General features: G+C 39.3%; 1 protein-coding gene across 3 annotated transcripts in view; it reads right to left on the bottom strand.

Annotated features, from left to right (window-relative positions):
* The window catches only part of LOC118284177 (protein phosphatase 1B), a 36411-nt gene extending 26073 nt beyond the window's left edge, over positions 1–10338 (bottom strand). Inside the window, exon 1 of one of the 3 annotated variants that reach the window (XM_035606885.2) lies at positions 9941–10338. The gene's annotated coding sequence lies outside the window, so the exon portion shown is untranslated. Of the gene's footprint in view, positions 1–452; positions 551–9940 lie in introns of those variants that run through there. The other 2 variants (XM_035606887.2, XM_035606886.1) reach the window with 2 other exon arrangements.
* Between the last annotated feature and the right edge of the window lie 8635 nt (positions 10339–18973).

Genomic DNA, 18973 nt, shown 5'->3' with positions numbered 1-18973 from the left:
AAGCATTTTAGCACAATGGCATAAGAAACTGCTATTTCAAGTAATGTAAAATCTCTGCCCAAAGAAGGCCATGAATGTTCATGACTTCCATTTGAAGTCGGCATTTGAGAAAAGGAGGAACTCTACGTTTTATCTGTGGTGAAAAAAGTAACTAAATTAAGATCTAACAAAGTGCACCAGATTTATGAGTTTGATATAGTACTTATTAATTTATACTGCTTAGATTAAATTGTAGTGGTTATGACTTCTCAGCCAACAAAAACCTATTACAGATCTAAACTGACTCTTAAACTGAGGGTCTGATAACAAAAACCCTAAAAATGTCCCACAGATTTTTAAGAAGTTGAAATATAGACAACAGAAGCTCTAAGTATGTTTCTTTCACTGTTTACTTAACAGGCCTAAAGAAAGAATTTAACTAGGCCTAAGGGAATGAATCAAACATTGCTTACCACATCCAGAAATAGCACAGGTACTTTGGTTTATGCTTAAAAACACTTAGGTGCTTTGGCTAGCCACAACTGACTACTAAGAGCATCAACAAACTCCACAGAGTGGTCAACATAATGTCTTATCTGTCTACAGCACCTGCATTAGCGAAATGAACGGCAGCATCAGGCTGCTTGATAGCAGAGAATAGTTGTGTATCCAGCCTAGGCCTGTCACGATAACTACATTTTGTTGGACAATATTCTGCCACTGAGCTGTCCAAAAAGTAGAATCCCTATTCTCCACACAGGGTTCCTGTCTGCCTGCAGTGCTCATGACTTTGGTTTATTGCCAATTTTACCGTGTTTTGGATCCATTCATCCTTTTTCAGGGCTGATGGAGTTCACCCAGTAATGTATCCTCAAAAACCTAATATTTCCTCCTACTTTTGTGCACTTCGTTCACTCTCTCCTAACTTTATCTCTAATAAACTTGTTGAAACTTCCCAAGCCTTTAAACTACGTCATGGCCTTGGTCTGCTGCACTTAAATATCAGAAGCCTGCTCCCAAAAATGGACCATATACATGTTTTGGTGAATGTTTCCTCCCCAGACATCCTGGTTCTGTCTGAAACGTGGCTTTCCTCGAAGATTACCAATAATGACACTGCATTAGACCGATACAACATTTTCAAATGTGATCGCAGAACTAAGGGAGGTGGTGATCTCATTTATGTAAATGACTGTCTCACTGTCCATGAAATAACCTCATGCTCTGAGCATAAAAAATATGAATATATTGTGTTAGACCTCTGTCTTGGTGGGGACGTGACCATTGTAGGTATGAACGGCCCCTTTCAGCACATTATGATGCTTTGGAGGACATTACAAAGCTCTGGTCACTATATGCCTCCTCTGAATTGATTGTAATGGGGATCTTAACCTGGACTGGCTCTGACAGCTCTAATAAGTTAAAAGAAAGTGCCTTGAACTTAAAGTCCCCCTCCACTCAAAAATGTGTTTTTCTTCCTTTCTGTCCTCTAAAATTTCTGACATTGACTATAGGGACTTGTATCTGAGGAAATTTTGTCACTATAGAGGTGTTTTCACATTCCTCTCCTGGAGTAGAAGATTTCTGTACACTGAAATTCGAATATCAAACGAATCCTGGCAAGCTAGATTTGGTACATCACAAATACAGAAAACCGATCACTGTAGAATATGCAAATGTAGGCAAAGAAACCGGAAACTTCCAGTGCACACATAGGCAGTGCAATATGCAGTTTGAGAAAGTTTTATGGCTGAATCTCACCGTTGTTGTCTTGTTGCGCCAGTCAACATAGCGCCTGCAGCTGTAGTGAGCGAGGCGTGCAGCCTGTGTCATGCGCACATCATGAATATTCATAGTCTCAGAATTCCTCAATGAGGTAAAGAGAGTGGATCGTTTCCAGCCCCATCTCAGAGGGGGGTTTTAAAACTTTTTTGGGGGTAAAAAATGTTAAACAAAATATTAGGCATAGTAAATTATTTATATATACTCTAAAACGTCACTGGAGGGGTTCTTTAACCTTTTTCAACTCATGGACAAACCTTAGAGACCAAATTTTAAAAATACTCTTAACTCCACACTAATTGATATCATATTAACAGACCACACAAATACCCTCCCCCTGGAGTTCTTACCCTTGACATCAGTGATCACTGTCCAATCAGACACTAAAATCCCTAAATCTCAATCTGAAATTATCACCAGAAGAAATTTTAAGCATTTTAACCTACAAGACTATCAATGTCAATTTCTGATATTCAGTATATTTTCTATTACTGACCCTGCCATAGGGGTTTAGAAATTAACCTTTTCTAAAATTCATTACGATGCGGACGTGGAAGATGCTGCATCGATGCAGTGATGGACCATAATAGATTATAGACTACTGCCGTCACTTGTTGAGTTTTAGAGTTCAAAATTACTTCCTGATAGTAGTAATGCCTGCCAAGGAAATTGAGGACCCAGCTCCTTCAAGAATTGATGCAATAACCGAGCGTTTATTGTTACGCCTGTACTATATCATTTATAAGGAATAACAACAGGGAGACCGTAGTATGAACCAGCGTGACCCGAGACAGAACAACAACAGCTTTATTTATCACAGTCAAACACACTACAGCGCATCCGCTCCCTTCTTCCGTTCTGCCCTTCAGAATAAAAACCCAACTTAAAATCACTCAGTATTTTGCTGAGGCAACTCAAAAACAGATTCCAAATAAAATGTATGTAACATTAATAAAATAGCTTACACTACGTTGCTGTTTGCTAAATGTCCTTTTTTAGAGCAGTTAAAATAGCCCTAGATTACCATTCAAGTTCCATATTTAACACTTTCCTCAAAAAATTAAAATTAAACTATGTACTAGAATGTTAGATTCCCCTTGGAAAATTTAGAAAATGTTTTGCTACTGAATCAATTGAGCTTGCAGTATGAATGTTATCTAATTCAGTGATTCTCAAACTGCGGGTCCATATAATTTCTGTGGGTCGTGAGATAGTTGTGAAGAAAAGAACAATATAACAAATTCAAAATAAAATTACATATTTTACATCTGCTTTAGAATGGATATCATGAGTGTGTTCAATTCAATTCAATTTGTATAGTGCCAAATAACAACATACATTATCTCAAGTCACTTGACATAGTGAGGTCAAGACCTCATATTATCACAGGGAAACCCAATAGATCCCACAATGAGCAAGCACTTTGCAACTGTGGAGAAAAGGAACTCCCTCTTTACAGGAAGAACTTCTAGCAGAACCTGACTGCATTGATCAAGGCCAATAGAACCAGGATCATTAGGTAAATTAGATGCAATGTCATCTATTGTCTCAGGAACACGAGCACTGACCGTGGTTGGTCCATTTCGGATTTTATTGTTCTATAGACTGTTCATGTTAAAGCGCTTTAAATTCTATTTTAGGTATTTTATATGGTCTAAAAGTTAAGCATTAATCACTTTGAGGGAGGGATACATTTTGTCCCCACCAGAGATTAAAAAAATTCAGCAGAGGTGGGGATATGTAGACCAGAAAGGGGAAAATCCCACGAATCCCCCCAGCAAATTGTACTCTGCGTATGCTTTTAAGGGGCAGAAAGTGATTTTAATCCAATACACTTTTTGTAAAATCAGCAAGTATTTCCTCACGGCCTGCTAGCTGTAGGTTCTGTGTGTGCGGACTCAGCCCTGGCTCTGTAAATTGAAAACCTCCAAAAATGGTGTGTTGCTGATTGATCTTAGACAGAACTAAAACTAAAATCACAGGTACAGCATCACCTTCCCATAATGACAAAATAAACATTTCTTGAAAGCATTGTTTACTAATACCTCTACATTCAGAGGCTATAAAGGTGCTGCAGATGACATCTCTCTGTGCTGAAGCCATGAGTGCAGGGTCCAAAATTATCACTCGCCAGTCGCCAAATGTGGGTAAATTTTGTCTTTGGCGAGTAAATTATGGAGACCACCTCTGGCAGAGAGAGAAAAAGAGGTCCTACGCGCAAGAGAAAGCTGCTGGTTGCTGTCACTCAGACTGTTTAAAATAGCTATCACTTGTCACAATCTGCTTGATCCACCGCACTGCACGTGACGTGCATAGGACTTAAATGCGTCAGTCATCAAATGCCACGAAATTGGGATACAGTAGCTACAAACAAAGACGGTGGCGTGGGGGTGCGCCGCCAGACAGAGGTGTGGTTCCCTCGCAGGTGCAATGTCCGTTCACCGTTGCGGAAGGCGGATTTGGTGGAGGGGGTCGGGTATGGCTGTTTGGTGGCGGCGACTCTGCTGTACTGTCAGGTAGCTTTGTGTAGCCCTTGACGCGCAGCCGTCTGCAGAGGTTGCTTTGAACGTTTGGCTCAGTGTTTGGGCTTTAGTTTTGTTGTACAAAGCAGGAATCCGCAGGATACCAATCGCCTCGGTATTTGTTTTGCCCTGTTTGAATCAGTTGGGAATGGCAGCCTAAATGCTGCAGGGATAGTTTGTAGCGTGCGTGTTGCTCTGTGTTTCCGTCTAGTTCCACCTAGGGGTGGGAATCTTTAGGCACCTCATGATTCGATTTTAAATTCAGAGGACTACAATTTGATTATAAACAGATTATTGATGCATCTCGATGCATCCCTAAAAATTATTTTTGATAAATAATGAAAATGAACAGATACACTTCTTTCCATTATAATTTATTAATAATAATCAATGGAAGAGATATGTCAACTGGATGGTTATATTTGCCAGTATATTTCCCAGCAAAGAAAACAACAACAAAAATGTGCCTGTCGCAGCAACCTTGTTGTAAAAAAACAACAACACTTCAACGTGTTCTAAACTTGAAAACCTTAAAAGCTGCCCTTGTCCACAAATAAATAAAGACTTCTCTTCCAACAAAATCTTTCTGTTATGGGCGATGAGCAATCCCTGAGACAAAAAAAACCAAACCTACATTTAGCTTAAGCATAAATGAAAATCAAAACAGCTTTCATTTAAAAAAAACTAAAAACGATACAGAAGTTTATACCAGCTCTCATAGAAAAATTGTAATTTCTGTGGAATATGTGGTAAACAAACAACAAAAAAGAACAAAAAAACAGCACAATTAAATCATGATAGAAGTGCAACATAGCAAAGCTGCTTAGCTGGTGGAAGCTGAACGTGTTGAGCAGGGGGAGGCTACGTGCTCCGGTGTAAGTGTGTTCCGCAGCGCAGTAGAAAAAACTATTTCTGCAGAGACACCCTGCTGCTTTGAAGGCTTGCATATCTCTTGGCCAATTTGAAAATCGGAGGAAACAAGACGCAACGCTTCCATAGGCTAGCTTTCCATGCAGTGGATGCTTGTCAAAACATTCTGGTCGGTTGCTCTTGTTTAGCCAAGCTAACATGTAGCTTACAACGTAAACACAATGCGCAGGGTCTCTACGTCCGTCCATAGCTGATGTCAGAGGGACGTACTTCACGTTTCTAATTCGCTTGCAGCGGTTCATCAAACAGTGTGAAACACGGAGGCTATTTAGTTGGGTCTTACTGTTGAAAATTCTGATTATTAATTTTTCTGCATCGAGACATAATTGTTCAAAAGACAATCGTGAAGCATCTATGAATCGATTATTTCTCCCACCCCTAGTTCCACCTATTGACACACTGGGGTGATGTCAGCGTAAATGAGTTGACATGTTTGCAATAGTCCCAACGATGTAACCTTGTGTAGCAGTGTGTTTTAATGGCATTACTATGTTGCAACGAGCTAGCTTAGCGTAGCGTGCCCCCCGGCATACCTTACTGGAGAGCTTTGGGGAGGAGCAGACAGCACGCTGCCTGTTACGTAGTGTGGGCTGCCTTGTTGAGCGCAGCGGCTCTGAGAACGTTATATTTCACACAATTTAAGCTTCATTCATTTTTTTGTTCTAAATGTAATAGGATCATAACGAATGGTTTGGTTTGTAATGTGTGCCCAACCGAAAGCTTCATGCCAAACAGTCCAATGTAAGTTCAATACGGTTCAACACCCCTACTGAAGACCAATATCGGTTTCAAATATCAGTCATCGGTCTCTTAGATTAGAAATAATTTGTACTTTATCGGCCCTGAAAAAGCCATATTGGTTGGCCACTACTTTAGGGCTGCAACAAATAATCTATGAAATCTTTTCAATTATAAATACTGTTGGCAACTAATTTCATCATCAATTAGTTGGGTTTATGTTATGATGCACAGCGTCATCATAAGACTGTGCCTTGTGTAGGTCACGTGGTGATGATGTTGTCTCCTCTCCTCTCAAACATTTGAAAAATGGCAGAGGCAAAAATCACTGATGCTGTATGAGAGTCAGCTTGCTAACAGACAGGCCCAGAACACCCTCAGTTCCCAGACTTCAGACAAGCAGGGCAGCCTTAACAGCTAACTCAATTTAACAGCTGCTGATGGGATACACGCTGAGCCAGATTAGCCTGTCAAACGCAGAATACACACAGCAGCAAACTAGAACTGTCTCTCTCCTGACTGTCAACAACATGACAGTATCATGCAGGGCTCCAAACATATTTTTTTTAAAGGGCACTGTAGCCCCTTACTGAAAATTTTAGGGGCACAAGCAGAAAATGTAGGCGCACACCTTAAATCGACCTGCAATGCAATTATTCAAATGTTTTCCCATTTTAATTGTATTACTGATAAATCCTTTGGTAATAAATAGACAACTTACAGAAATTACAATGTATTGTTTTATTTAAGTTTAAAATATCACATTTTAAGTGAATGTGGGGGGAAAAAAGCATTGATGGTTCGTTTCGATATTGTTGAATGACAGGCCAAGTCATTTTCTTCATTTACCTTTTAGAGACGCCCGGTCTGGACGGGGCCACAGACTAGTTGAAAGGGAAAAAAAGAGCATGCAGTTCCAGTTAAACTGCACTACACGTGTGACAGAACACGGAAGGCGCAACTTTTGTGCCTTGGGTCTCCCGAGTTGGGCATGCGCACAATCGCATAGTTGGGTACAGTAGTCAAACTGGCTGGTTCATTTTGGTGTAGAGTATAGGTGATTGGAATAAATGCAACAGTATTCTGTAGTACAGTATCCTACAATGCAACAGTAGAAGTAGTGGAAAATGCAGTGATCACTAATTCAGGAACTAACTGGAATAACTTAAGAAGCTTCCGAATATAAATTATCTGAATCTGAGAAACTATATCTTCCACAACAAAAAAATTTGTTTGTATTGAGTAATAGTAAATAAATGAACTATTAGTTAACTACTGTATGATTTTTCAGTGTTTCCGATTCATATATTTGTGGCAGCCCAACACAATATCAAGACTGACCAGCACTTATTGATTTTTTATTTCTTTTACTATTTCAAATGTTAATTTAAATTTAAATTAAGTAAAATTGTGCAATACATTAATTCGGTCAGGTCCTCTCTCTCTCTCTACCTCTGTGTGCACTAGGGATGGGCATTGTTAAGATTCTGAAGGTACTACTACTCTTACATTTAAAAATTTTGTAAAAACTGGAATGTGTATATGCTCAATTTTGTTCAATAAAAATATAGGTGAATAAGAAATGGAATCTGTTTTACCCTCAATGAGCCTCTCTGACTTTTTAACAAATTAGAGAGGTGGAATAAACAGGCAGGGGATATCTCAGATCCCTTTTGATGACTCATCACTGAAACCAGATCAGAAGCAGTCAATTTCCTGGAACAAGTGCTCTTTGAACAGCTTCAGCCATATTCAGTGCAGTGGCGTCGGGAAGCTAGGGCTGTTACTTGAACAGTCAATCAGTCTATAGCCAAAGACAGGGTAAATGTGTCATGATATACTGGAGTATGAGCGAGCAACAAAATGTGTATATACCTGCTCTTCCTCTCCAGAAACCTATGAGGAGTGTTGATTCTTTTATCCTGCCCATCTTCCGGACCTTAGTCGGGAAGCAGGGAGATAGTTTCTCCAGTGCTGAAGCAGTCTGCTCCAGGACCAACCCCTTATTTTCCCACCAACCGCACGGTGAACATACACACAGAGACTTTCTTGTGGAACCGAGGCATTGCTGCATTTGTTATTAGACATCAGCTGTTACATAAGCTGCTAGTATGCACACCGGACTTCTAGCTGCTACGCTCTTTTTCTCTGTCTCCCACCACACACGTAGACACACCACACCGCACACTCCAAGCACTGCCCCATTCACAACAGGAGTTACGCCACTCATACAACAGCAGCAATAGTAAATATACATGAGTGGTTTCCTTTTCAGAAAAGTAACATGTTTATCGCTTATACGGACACTTGGACACTTTCTGTCGTTTTCTTCCGCCTGTTTCACTGTTTACGCTCAAAAGCCCGTTGTGCGACGGTAAAAAATAGCAGTACAATGTTAGTTACAAAAAAGCTCCGGTGATTTAGGGGTGTCCGCCGTTTCGGCTGTCTTTTCCGGAAATGGATATGACGTTGCGTCATCACCGTCTCAACCATATCAAAAATAGAAATATCGATTCTGGGGAGAAAAAACGATCTTTAAAACCGTCCCCAAAATTGCTATACATACGCCAATCGATTTTTTCACCCACCCCTATAACATATGGAATATATGATATAATATATATGATATATGATATATTAACATAAGATTGTTCAGAAAATCTTCCGGAGCCCACACATTATTTAATTTTATAGGTTTATTGCAGTCCAGAATCACTGATAGACTCGGGTCAAAATGTGTGTATCTTTAACTTTAATAACTCTTTGGTAGAGAATGGCGAGCATAACCTCAATGTGACAACGGAAATATAATAGATGGCTAAAAAAAAGTTTAAATATTAGACAAGGTTTTAACACAGCTCAGTGTGCAAGATAATTATGTATCAGATATCACACTAAAAAGGAAATTGGTGTAATCAGAAAATTCATCTGCATCTCAGTCTTTTCTTGTTCAGACACGTGCCCAGCGAATCCAACTGTCCTTCCTCGCATTTGACATTCTTTTCTTTAGTTAAACTGAAGATAAATGGCTTTGGACAGGCTGGTAGACTCGCAGCAGTCACTGGCTAAATCAGCACGGCTTGTGCAAGATTTCACATCAGGGTGCCAACACAAACAGGCCACTGATGATGCTGCCATTTCTGGAACATGCCATCACACAAGCACATTGCAATACACACAGCCATATACACACCAACAACCCAATAAACCTACTCACACTAAGGCCGTACAACAAGTCAATACCTGTACTCGTGTTTTGTACAAAACATGAAGGCACGCTCTGCTATGCAACACTGACTGCAAATAATGAAATAGGAATTTCATTACACCATTGGTGTGTAGCTCCACATAAACATTGTTGTCCTCTACCACTTCAGGGGAAACTCAACTCTTAGCAGATAATAGAATAAACTATTTTAATCAGATCCACCTGTTGCATATATTCATGTGAACAAATACTATTAAAAACATCACTTTCAGTGTGTGCCATTATTTGGTAATAATCCTACAATTCTACAATCATGAAGTCAAAAACATGATCGTATTCAGACACAATGTGAAAGGGGAAAGAATGTAACATCACATGAGCAGACACTTGAACATTATACATCAAATGTTTCCATTCAGCGATTTAGAAACGTAATTTAATCAATTGTAAGCCGACACACTGATGCCAACTGTAAAAGTAGAAAATACACAGTAAAAATTGACGCCAGTTACCGGGGCCCGGCGTAGTAATAACTGGCGTGACATTCATATGATAATCATCACCACCAACACACCAACGAGTGTACTTTCGTCATTATGACCCATGGTTAAGAGTCAACGGTCACTGGCAGAGACAATAAGGGTACGTATGGTGGTTGCTAAGGAGCTCACGAAGTTCACAGTTGTCAAAGTGTTGTCTACACTTTAGCGGATGACTATCATACGTTAGTATGATACGATTACTCGACATTTAGCGTCAGCCAGTACCAGACGTTACTCACTTTGTAGGGTAGGAAGTATCCCCGTCCGTCCTTCTTCTTGTCGTTTAACTGTCAGCTATGTTTAAGTGGCCAGAGTCGTTATGATAGGCTTAGCTCTCGTTAATGTTAGCCACTTTCGTTTCTCGGCCCCTGCTCGTCAGCTAGCTTGGATTACGCTAGCCAACATTTCACACGATCAGTTCTCCTTTCAGCATGTCTCTGCATCGGAGTAAGGCTTTAGTGTACATGTTTCGCACTGTTGAGTCAGGAAGCACCAAATAAATAACCGTCCCGCGGACAGTCGTTTCAAAAATCAACACAGTCGTTTTGAACGCCTTTGCTAATGTTGGCTAAAGCTAACTGTATGAGACAGATGACGTTCCTTTTCAATCACTGTTTTGGGGGCTAGGCTTGCCCATCGTTCTCTTCTGTGATTGGACAAACGCCGATTCAAACTCGACATATGATTGGTCGAATAACGCGTCTGTCTGATCTCTCCTCGAAGAGATGTAAACAGTAAAATATCAAGTTGTCTGAATGCTAGTGTGTGTGTGTGTGTGTGTGTGTGTGTGTGTGTGTGTGTGTGTGTGAGAGTGTGTGAGAGAGTGTGAGAGAAAGAGGGGGGGATGTTTACAAGACAAGTGTTATCGCAAAACGTACATGAAATATGACAAGTACTTATTATGCATTTTACTGTTACTTGGGGTGAAGCTATAGAGTGCAATATGTACAGTTATCTGGTTTAGTCCAGTGATTCCCAACAAAGTGGTTGGGACCATCCAAAAGGTTACCAAAGGGGTTGTGATGGGAAAAAAAGTTTTGTCCAACAGCCTATACATGTTAGACTGTTGAAATATAGACAGATATATTAACATCCTATAGCAACAATTAGGTGATATAAGAGTTAGCGTTTGCACCCCAAATAGTGCTGGCCAGTCCCTTGGACCCTGCTATTGTGACTCATATATGGAATAGAGACATTATTAGTGGGAGGCGAACCAGGGTAGATCAGAACACATTGGAGGGATTAACGCTATTTTATATCCCATCCCGTCCTGGGAGCCAGGTATAAAGTGACTGGGTGAAAGAGCAGAACTTGCATTACAAAAAGTAATTAGACATTTCTTCTGATGATGCATGCTAAATGGATTTTCATCTACTGAGAAATGAGAGGACATTTGTGAAAAGATATGTAACACGCTCTGCTTCTGCCAAATGGCGCGCTTTGCCCTCCTGTCTGTTTTCTGTCCTGGTTCCTCAATGGTGGAACGAGCTCCCCATTGACATCAGGATAGCAGAATCCCTTCAATGCTTCCTTTGCAGACTGAAAATAAACCTGTTCAGACTACAACCTTACTCCCTGAATTTATTATTATTATTTTTTAAATCTAAAAGGAGCAATTGAAGCTTTTAGTTTTTAGTTTTTGCGTCTTTGATGAATGTTTATGTACTAATATCCTCATGGTTGAATACACTTATTGTAAGTCTCTTTGGCAAAAGCATCTGCTAAATTAATGTAATGTAATGTAACTATCATGGGCATGATCCTCTGCAATCCTAAAGTTTCACTAGATGGGGTCAAATGCATAAATGTGATCAATTAATGTCTAAAAAAATATTGGCAGTTTTTTTCTGTCCAAGCGAAAACAGATTTTCTTCATGACAATTGGGGTATAAATCTTTTGCTATCTACCAGCAGTAAAGTGCAGTATTTTTTTTTTACTATTACTTTTTTAAGACTTCAAATTCTTGTTATTGCTTTATTCCATCCATGGATGGGCGGATACTGAATTTCAAAGATTTCAATACTAAATACTAATCAAAGTTCTGAGTTCTGTTTTTACGCATTATTTCATACCAAAATGCCTGCTGTCAAAAACGGTCTATTGAAAATATCTTCAGAGAAATTCTAAAGAGAGTAAGGTAGGCTTTGTCAAGCCATCACCGCTGGGTTACTTTGGTTGGATTTTATTTAGGAAATTTTATATGTATTTTCTCCAAAAAAAAAAAAAATACAAAGTAAAACATTTTTTATGTCTCCTATTTATATAGTATGTTAAGATCATGTGGTCATTTAGTTAGTATGTAGCAGATTAATTATGGCACCAAAAGTTTACCAGTGAATTATGTGCTCATGAAGAAAGCTTGCTTTGCTTGAAAATACTCTTTACTATACACAATACTGTAACATGTGAAGCAATTTTTTTAAAGTACCGTCATTTTACCATCCTTAAGTTGGAAGTAGTTCACTATCATCATCATCATCATCATAAACACATTATCCATGATTCCATTAATACACATTAGTGTATTTAACTTATATTATATTAACTTTAGGGAAGTCACAAACTGAAATATTGAATTCATATATCACTGCATCACTATCTACTAAGAAATGTGGACCAAACTCCTTACAATGCTTTCAGGGACAGTTTTATTTTGTTTTATAAAAGTGTATTTATCAATGAGTATCGATATTCAGTCATCACATCACATCACTTCTTCTTAAAAGAATTATCAGATTAGTGGTAAATTGACTATATTTATATAGCGCTCATCTAGTCTTATTGACCACTCAAAGTGAGTAACAGTACGTGTCCCATTCACCCATTCACACAGTCATTCATACAGCGCTGCTATTTACAGCGCTTTTTCTGTCACATTTATGCACAGTCATACGGTACACTGCCGGAAGAGCTGTCAGAGGCAATTGAGGGTTAAGCGTGTTGCTCAAGGACACATCGGCATGCAGACTGGAAGAAGCTGGGACCAACCTTTCAAGTAAGTGGACGAACAAAACTTGGCATTTCGAGACCCCAATCCTTACCCCTAACCCCCATTTATTACAAACTGCACTTACTGTGATGTCACTAATGATGTCACACAACTGTAGCTGGGGCTTGGAGACGAGGCCTAAACTTACATGGTTCCAAAGGGGGAGTGTTTTGGGGAGTAGATGACTAAATGTCTCCAGGCTGCAGACTATATATACTGTATACAGCATAGCTGTATTTATCACTTTCTTCTATTTGTACTGTGTAGGCTTCGCCAATAAATAATTGCTCAACATTGTCCACCCCTCATCCTGCTCCCAAGACATATACTGTAGTGTAACTGCTAGGAAATCCAGGTCCCCTGAAATAATATCATTCTAGTGCCCTAGTTTGAACAAAATCTTTTTTAGTACAGTTTCCTCAGGTGGATGTATTTAGTGGCCACTTCTTTTCAGGATGACATTGAAAGATACAGTTTTTCACTTGAGAAACATTTTCAATTTTCCAAATAAACAACCCCCATTTTTGTATTGCAGATGATGAGCATATGCCACTGCATTCATGTCTTTCATATAATAACTTAATTAACTGATGGATAGACAGTTACTGCGTAAGACACTTATTATTTGTCATCCTAGACATTATATAGAAGCTTTACACACATTATTTTTGCAAGAATATGTGTAATATACTAAAGAGAGTTTTCTTTATCATTAATGTATTGTCATATCAGCAGTATTTAGTGGAATATATGTTGAGTCATGCACTGCTTATTTATGTATTATATGTGAAAGAGAATCAAACAACTAGCCTTGGCCTTTCTTGCGTTTTTCTGCTTATAATCAATCCAGGTCTGATCCGCACAGTGCCGCAATCATGCCTTGCCTTGCCCTCGCTCTTCAAACACGAGAGCACTTGAAAAGCTGATTTCCTGCTCCTCGGGGGGAGCAGGTTTCTTTTGTCAACCAAGGAGCCAGGTCAAAACAATAATTGTTGGCAAATATGGCCTGAAAATATACAACACTGATTTGATTTACATGTCATTTTCATAAGTCTGCTCTCCAGGCCTCCTTAACAGCTCACAACGTTACATTAGGGCTTTGTTGAAGCTTATGAGGGCAAATCACTTTAATTTCCTGGGTGTAATGTATCTAGTGTATGTGCTTGTTTGTGTGAGAGACAAAGAAAATGTACATCACAACTTACACATGCATATTAATGCATGTTATGTGATGGGGCAAGCTGCTTCCCCTGCTTAATGGGATTAGAGTCATTATCCAACTGTTTACTTAATGGGAGAAGACCTCTCTTTCCTGCTTTGTCTCCAACACTCTCCCTTTGTCTCTCTCTCTTCCTCATTCTCTACAATGTTGCCCTCTCCTTCTCTCTCTCTGCCTCTCTGATCCCTAATCAGTGAGACAGACTAGATGTGCCTTAGGGCTGAATATGAATGAGCGCAGCTGCCCAGTGTGGATTATACCACAGAAGCTTGTGCTCAATGGTCATACACATATGCCCACTGAGACAAAACTGTAAAAAAAAACGAAACAAAAACCGAAAAACCACAACATGTAAACACATTAGGTTATGCATCGACACAAACAATTCACATGCATGTCCAGCACTTGCTACACACACACACACACAAACACACACACACACACATACACACACACACACACACACACACACACACACACGTATAGTACACATACACAGAACACAAGACAGTCTGGCACTCACTCACTTCTGGGACTCACCCACTAATTTTGCGTGTGCATGGTCTGTATATTAATATCAGGGAGCATGTGCTTCAGCCATTTGTCGCCAGTGATCTCCAAGTGACATTGTGGGACCAGCTCTATGAGATGACTATCATCATGTTGAAACAGTATTGGACTTTTGCAGCGGTAATAATCTCTGGTTTTGTTGACTGTACGTCTCTGAATTTTCATGTAATACACAAATATTTTTGTATTAATAATAATGAAATATTACTGTTTTAAACTCTTATCTTAACACTCGCCACACTTGATTTTGGGATGAAGTTAATGGTGAATAACATTGCCACAAAACCACAGACCTTAAGTGTGTGTGGGCCACTGAGCAGCTGCATTAGAGTAGTAGAGTAGGCATTAGTGCCTTGTTCAAGGGCATTTCAACAGCAGGTAATGAAGGAACATCAAGCTACTGATTCACTTCCTGCAGACCTACAGGGATAAAAAAATCCCATACAGTGTAGCAAAGAAGTAAGGTTAAAGGGTAATTACAGTGCGATCAAAATGCCCTGCTATAGAAAGGTTGCCATGAGATAGTAAATTAGAGCCCTGGCTGTGTGATCCCACTGTACTAGGTCAGAGATGAATAGTTGTTGTGGGGGATCAGAAGTATCACACTCCCATCTAGTGGGAGAGATAGGTACAGCTGCCAAACATATTTGATTGAAAAGGATAGAATCACAGAAAATAACGGAAGGAAAGATAGGCATGGAGACAAAGACGAAGTTAACTGGTTATTAGAAAGTGATATCAGATGATTTCAAAATGTATTTCAATTTAATTATGTTGGGTCATAGGTTCAAGCCCTTCAAATTTCATCATCAAGTGAACATGTATTAGAAAGCACCGTTGTTTTGACATGAAATTATACCCATCTTCTGATTTACTAAAACCCTCACTGATACAAGTACAATATTTATGTTTAATATATCTGTAATTATGTGGTTAGTTCAAATCATTAATTATATCCCTCTGCAAGTGGCCTCAAACTGGTTAATTTATCCACTACAGTCATGAGATATGTAAATCTAGAAAAATATCTGTGGAAGTCTGACTCCAATTTGGCCAGAGCACCTCACCTACTGACAAGAATAACCTGAATAGCTATTGAAATAGCAATAAACCAATCGATTTGTTGTGTGAACTGTATGCCAAGGTGACCCAGGGAACTCTGGGTAGACATGCAATCTCTGTTTTCTCTCGGTGATCTCTCAGTGATCTGTCTTTGACTGATATGGGAGAAGAGTTCAGCTGGAAGAAATTATTTAACAATGCAAGGACAATCTTCTCCCTGAATAGGCAGAGAGAAGGCAACCACCTTCCTTTCCGCTTTGACTTCATCCTCATCTTCATCAACTGCCCCAGCTCTTTCTCTGTCTGTGTTTTTGTTTGACCCTGAGCTCGTGGTTTCACGTAGATCTCACCCAAGAGAACACAGTCACAGGTGGATTTGTTTTCAATTCATGGAAAGATGGTTTGAGATGGATTGTTCAAGGAAAGAAAAGAAAAAGAGAGAAAAGAAAGTGATGTAGGGAGCAGAGGAGTAAGTAGAAGTAAGTTATTTGTACATGTCCTGTGGGTCGTCCCTATGCATTCACCGAATTTAAGTGTCTATGTGTCAGTCTGTATTTCAACCACTATGAAACATCTCAATAGATATAATATTGACTAGATCCAATAGATAATAGTGTTCAACATAAATACATAAACTGGTGATAGAGATTGATGTAACTTGACCTGATTCCACACTGCAAACTTCAGTAATGAGACAACTGCTATAACATCATGGAACAACTTACATAATACATTAAAAATAAGCAAGCATCAAGTTTTTGATCCCGCTTTGTAATATTCTTTTCACAAAATAACCCATTATATTGCTATGTTATGTACATCATGATGTAATCATCTGGACTCTATGCTGAAGTTAATGTTTCAATATAAAATGTTCGCAAGCAGCTAATTTGGCCTTGCGATAATGTTAATTGTAGAAAGTTAACATCATGCATATATTCATATATATATGTGTGTGTGTGTGTGTGTGTGTGTGCGTGTGTGTGTGTGTGTGTGTGTGTGTGTGCGCGCGCACATCGCAGCTTGTATCACAGAATGGCAATGTCCATTATTGATGTTGTCATTAAAATATGCACAAGGACAAAACAGGCAATGCAGTGGAGGTTTCTGAGTGCTAAGGCTATATGTAAACATTTGTGTGGGTGTGTGTATGTGTGTGTGTGTGTGTGTCCAGGTGTATTTGGATCCTTTTACTTTAGTTAAAGTAATACCCCTGAATTCAAAATTCTAAAACTTCTGAAGTATTGACATCCAAATTTACTTTTGTATGAAAGTAAATGTCATAAAAGCTTCTGCAGAAAAAAGTGTCCATATTATATTATGGAATGACCAATGATCAATTCTTGTGTTGAGGCATTATTCCTCAAAAACAGCAAATAAAACAAAAGACTCAAAAGTAAGTAATAAAGACAAGACAAGAACATTTTTAAATTAAAATTTTCTTGAGGAGTTATTGATTCATTCTACTGTCAAATCTATAAACTTAATAAAAAAATGTTTAACTCATTATACTGTATCCTTTGTGAGTAAAATCTTGATTTGTAAAGTAACTAGATGTCAGATAAATGCAGGGGAGTACAATGTACAATATTAGAAGTATTACTGTAAGTAGGATTACCTGGATCCCAGGACCATTGCAGAAGATATGAGACATATGATTAACTTTTGTTGGCATACAATTTTACAATACTAGAATTGGATTCATACAATGTTCTCCCAGCAGTAATTGCTAATAATAACTATTATTGATCGTAATCTCAGTTTTAAGTTTTCATTGAAGTATGTGTGTGTGTATATGTGTGTGTGTGTGTGTGTGTGTGTGTGTGTGTGTGTGTCCGCACGCTGTGGTGTTGGCCTAGAGCAGTGTGATTTAACAACAACTGACAGGCAGGTTTGAGGCCTCTCTCTAGAGTCCTTCAGTGTGTGTGTGTGTGTGTGTGTGTGTCCTGCTCTAGTGGTGTGTGCTAATTGGAAGCTCAGTGGGACAGGCAGCAGGTCCTCTGTTGTGCTCATGTGTGCATGCAGGCATCTCTCTTTCTCTCTCTCTCTCTCTTTCTGCCTCTCTCTCTGTCTGTCTCTCTCTCCCCCCTCTCTCTCTAGTCTGGTTAGTCTTTCAACATTTAACATGAGTCCAGCCTCTTCACTTATTCATCCCTCTCCACCTCTTCCTCAGCTACCTCTCGCCTGCACTAACCTAAAACGACAGCTGCGCTGGCCACAGACCTGCAGACCTGCCTGCCTCCCCTGTCTCACTGGACATCAGAAAGACACACACCACCAGGAAGCTATGCAGAGAAGAGAAGATGAGAGAAGAGAAGAGAAGAGAGGAGAGGAGGGGAGAGGAGAGGAGAGCAGAAGAGAACAGATCAGAATAAAGATGAGAAAATGAAACATGATCAGCAGAGTGGAGGAGGTCATCCAATCTCACAGTCAAAACTCAATGAACTGCCATTGTTCACCTATGAGAACCACTTGAGGGCCAGAGGGGGGAAAGGAATTTCAAGAAAGTGAAAAAAAAGTCTTATCTTATTTCTTTGTCAGGAATGTTTGGCTCAAGAAAAGTAATGTCATTTTGAAAACATATCTAACTTTGTATATATGTTTAGATATTCCACCTGATACTGAGCAATTTCACAACAACAGTAACAAGTGAAAACAATGGTTTGCAAATTAAGTACGTGCTTTTTTTTTCTTATTTCCAGGCCACTTAAACAAATTCTTGTGAAATGAAATCAAATAAAGTTACTTCATCAATTTGTATTCATTGCAAATAAGTCAGAAAACAGCCTGCTGCTTCATATTTCACATATTAGGATAACCCTAGTCTGGTCGAGTATGCTGCTCGAACATTTTTTGACAATGTATTGAATTGGATTGATAATTGCTTCTCAGTCTATCTTTGATTGATCTGGAATGCTATGATCTGTGTGACTATGGAGAGAGTGGTCTTGGATGGAGAGGATGGTCCTGAATGTTTCAATTAAAAATTAAATGTCTTAATCTGAAACAATGTCACTCGCTTTTCAGGTGTTGTTTGAAGAAATTGTGTCTTATATTAAGACCTTCTTTCCTGCATATCAATCTTAGATTAAAAGGGGCAATAAGCGATTTTGGAGAAACCTTGTTTCTCTATTTGTTGTTGTTATGATTTTACTGTTCAGGTACTGTTCTGGTTAGGTGTGGGAGACCGATGCACTAGCCACTGGGCCAAAACCGTGTCGACGAGTGATTTTTACAAACTGCACCCGCAGTGTTGTGTGGCATTTTTTTTTTCTCGATTTTACAGAACCTGGGCTGTGCCGAAAACCTGGAATTTTTTACGGTGCACGCACGGAACCAACAGCTAGCGGACTGTGAGGAAATATTGTGTGTGTGTGTGTGTGTGTGTGTGTGTGTGTGGCTGTGTCTGTGTCTGTGTGTGTGTGTGT

This window comes from Scophthalmus maximus, chromosome 10 (assembly GCF_022379125.1).
Source record: "Scophthalmus maximus strain ysfricsl-2021 chromosome 10, ASM2237912v1, whole genome shotgun sequence".
NCBI classification, from domain to species: Eukaryota; Metazoa; Chordata; class Actinopteri; order Pleuronectiformes; family Scophthalmidae; genus Scophthalmus; species Scophthalmus maximus.
Note: the sequence above shows the minus strand (reverse complement) of the source record. Positions and strands in the feature narration are given on the sequence as shown.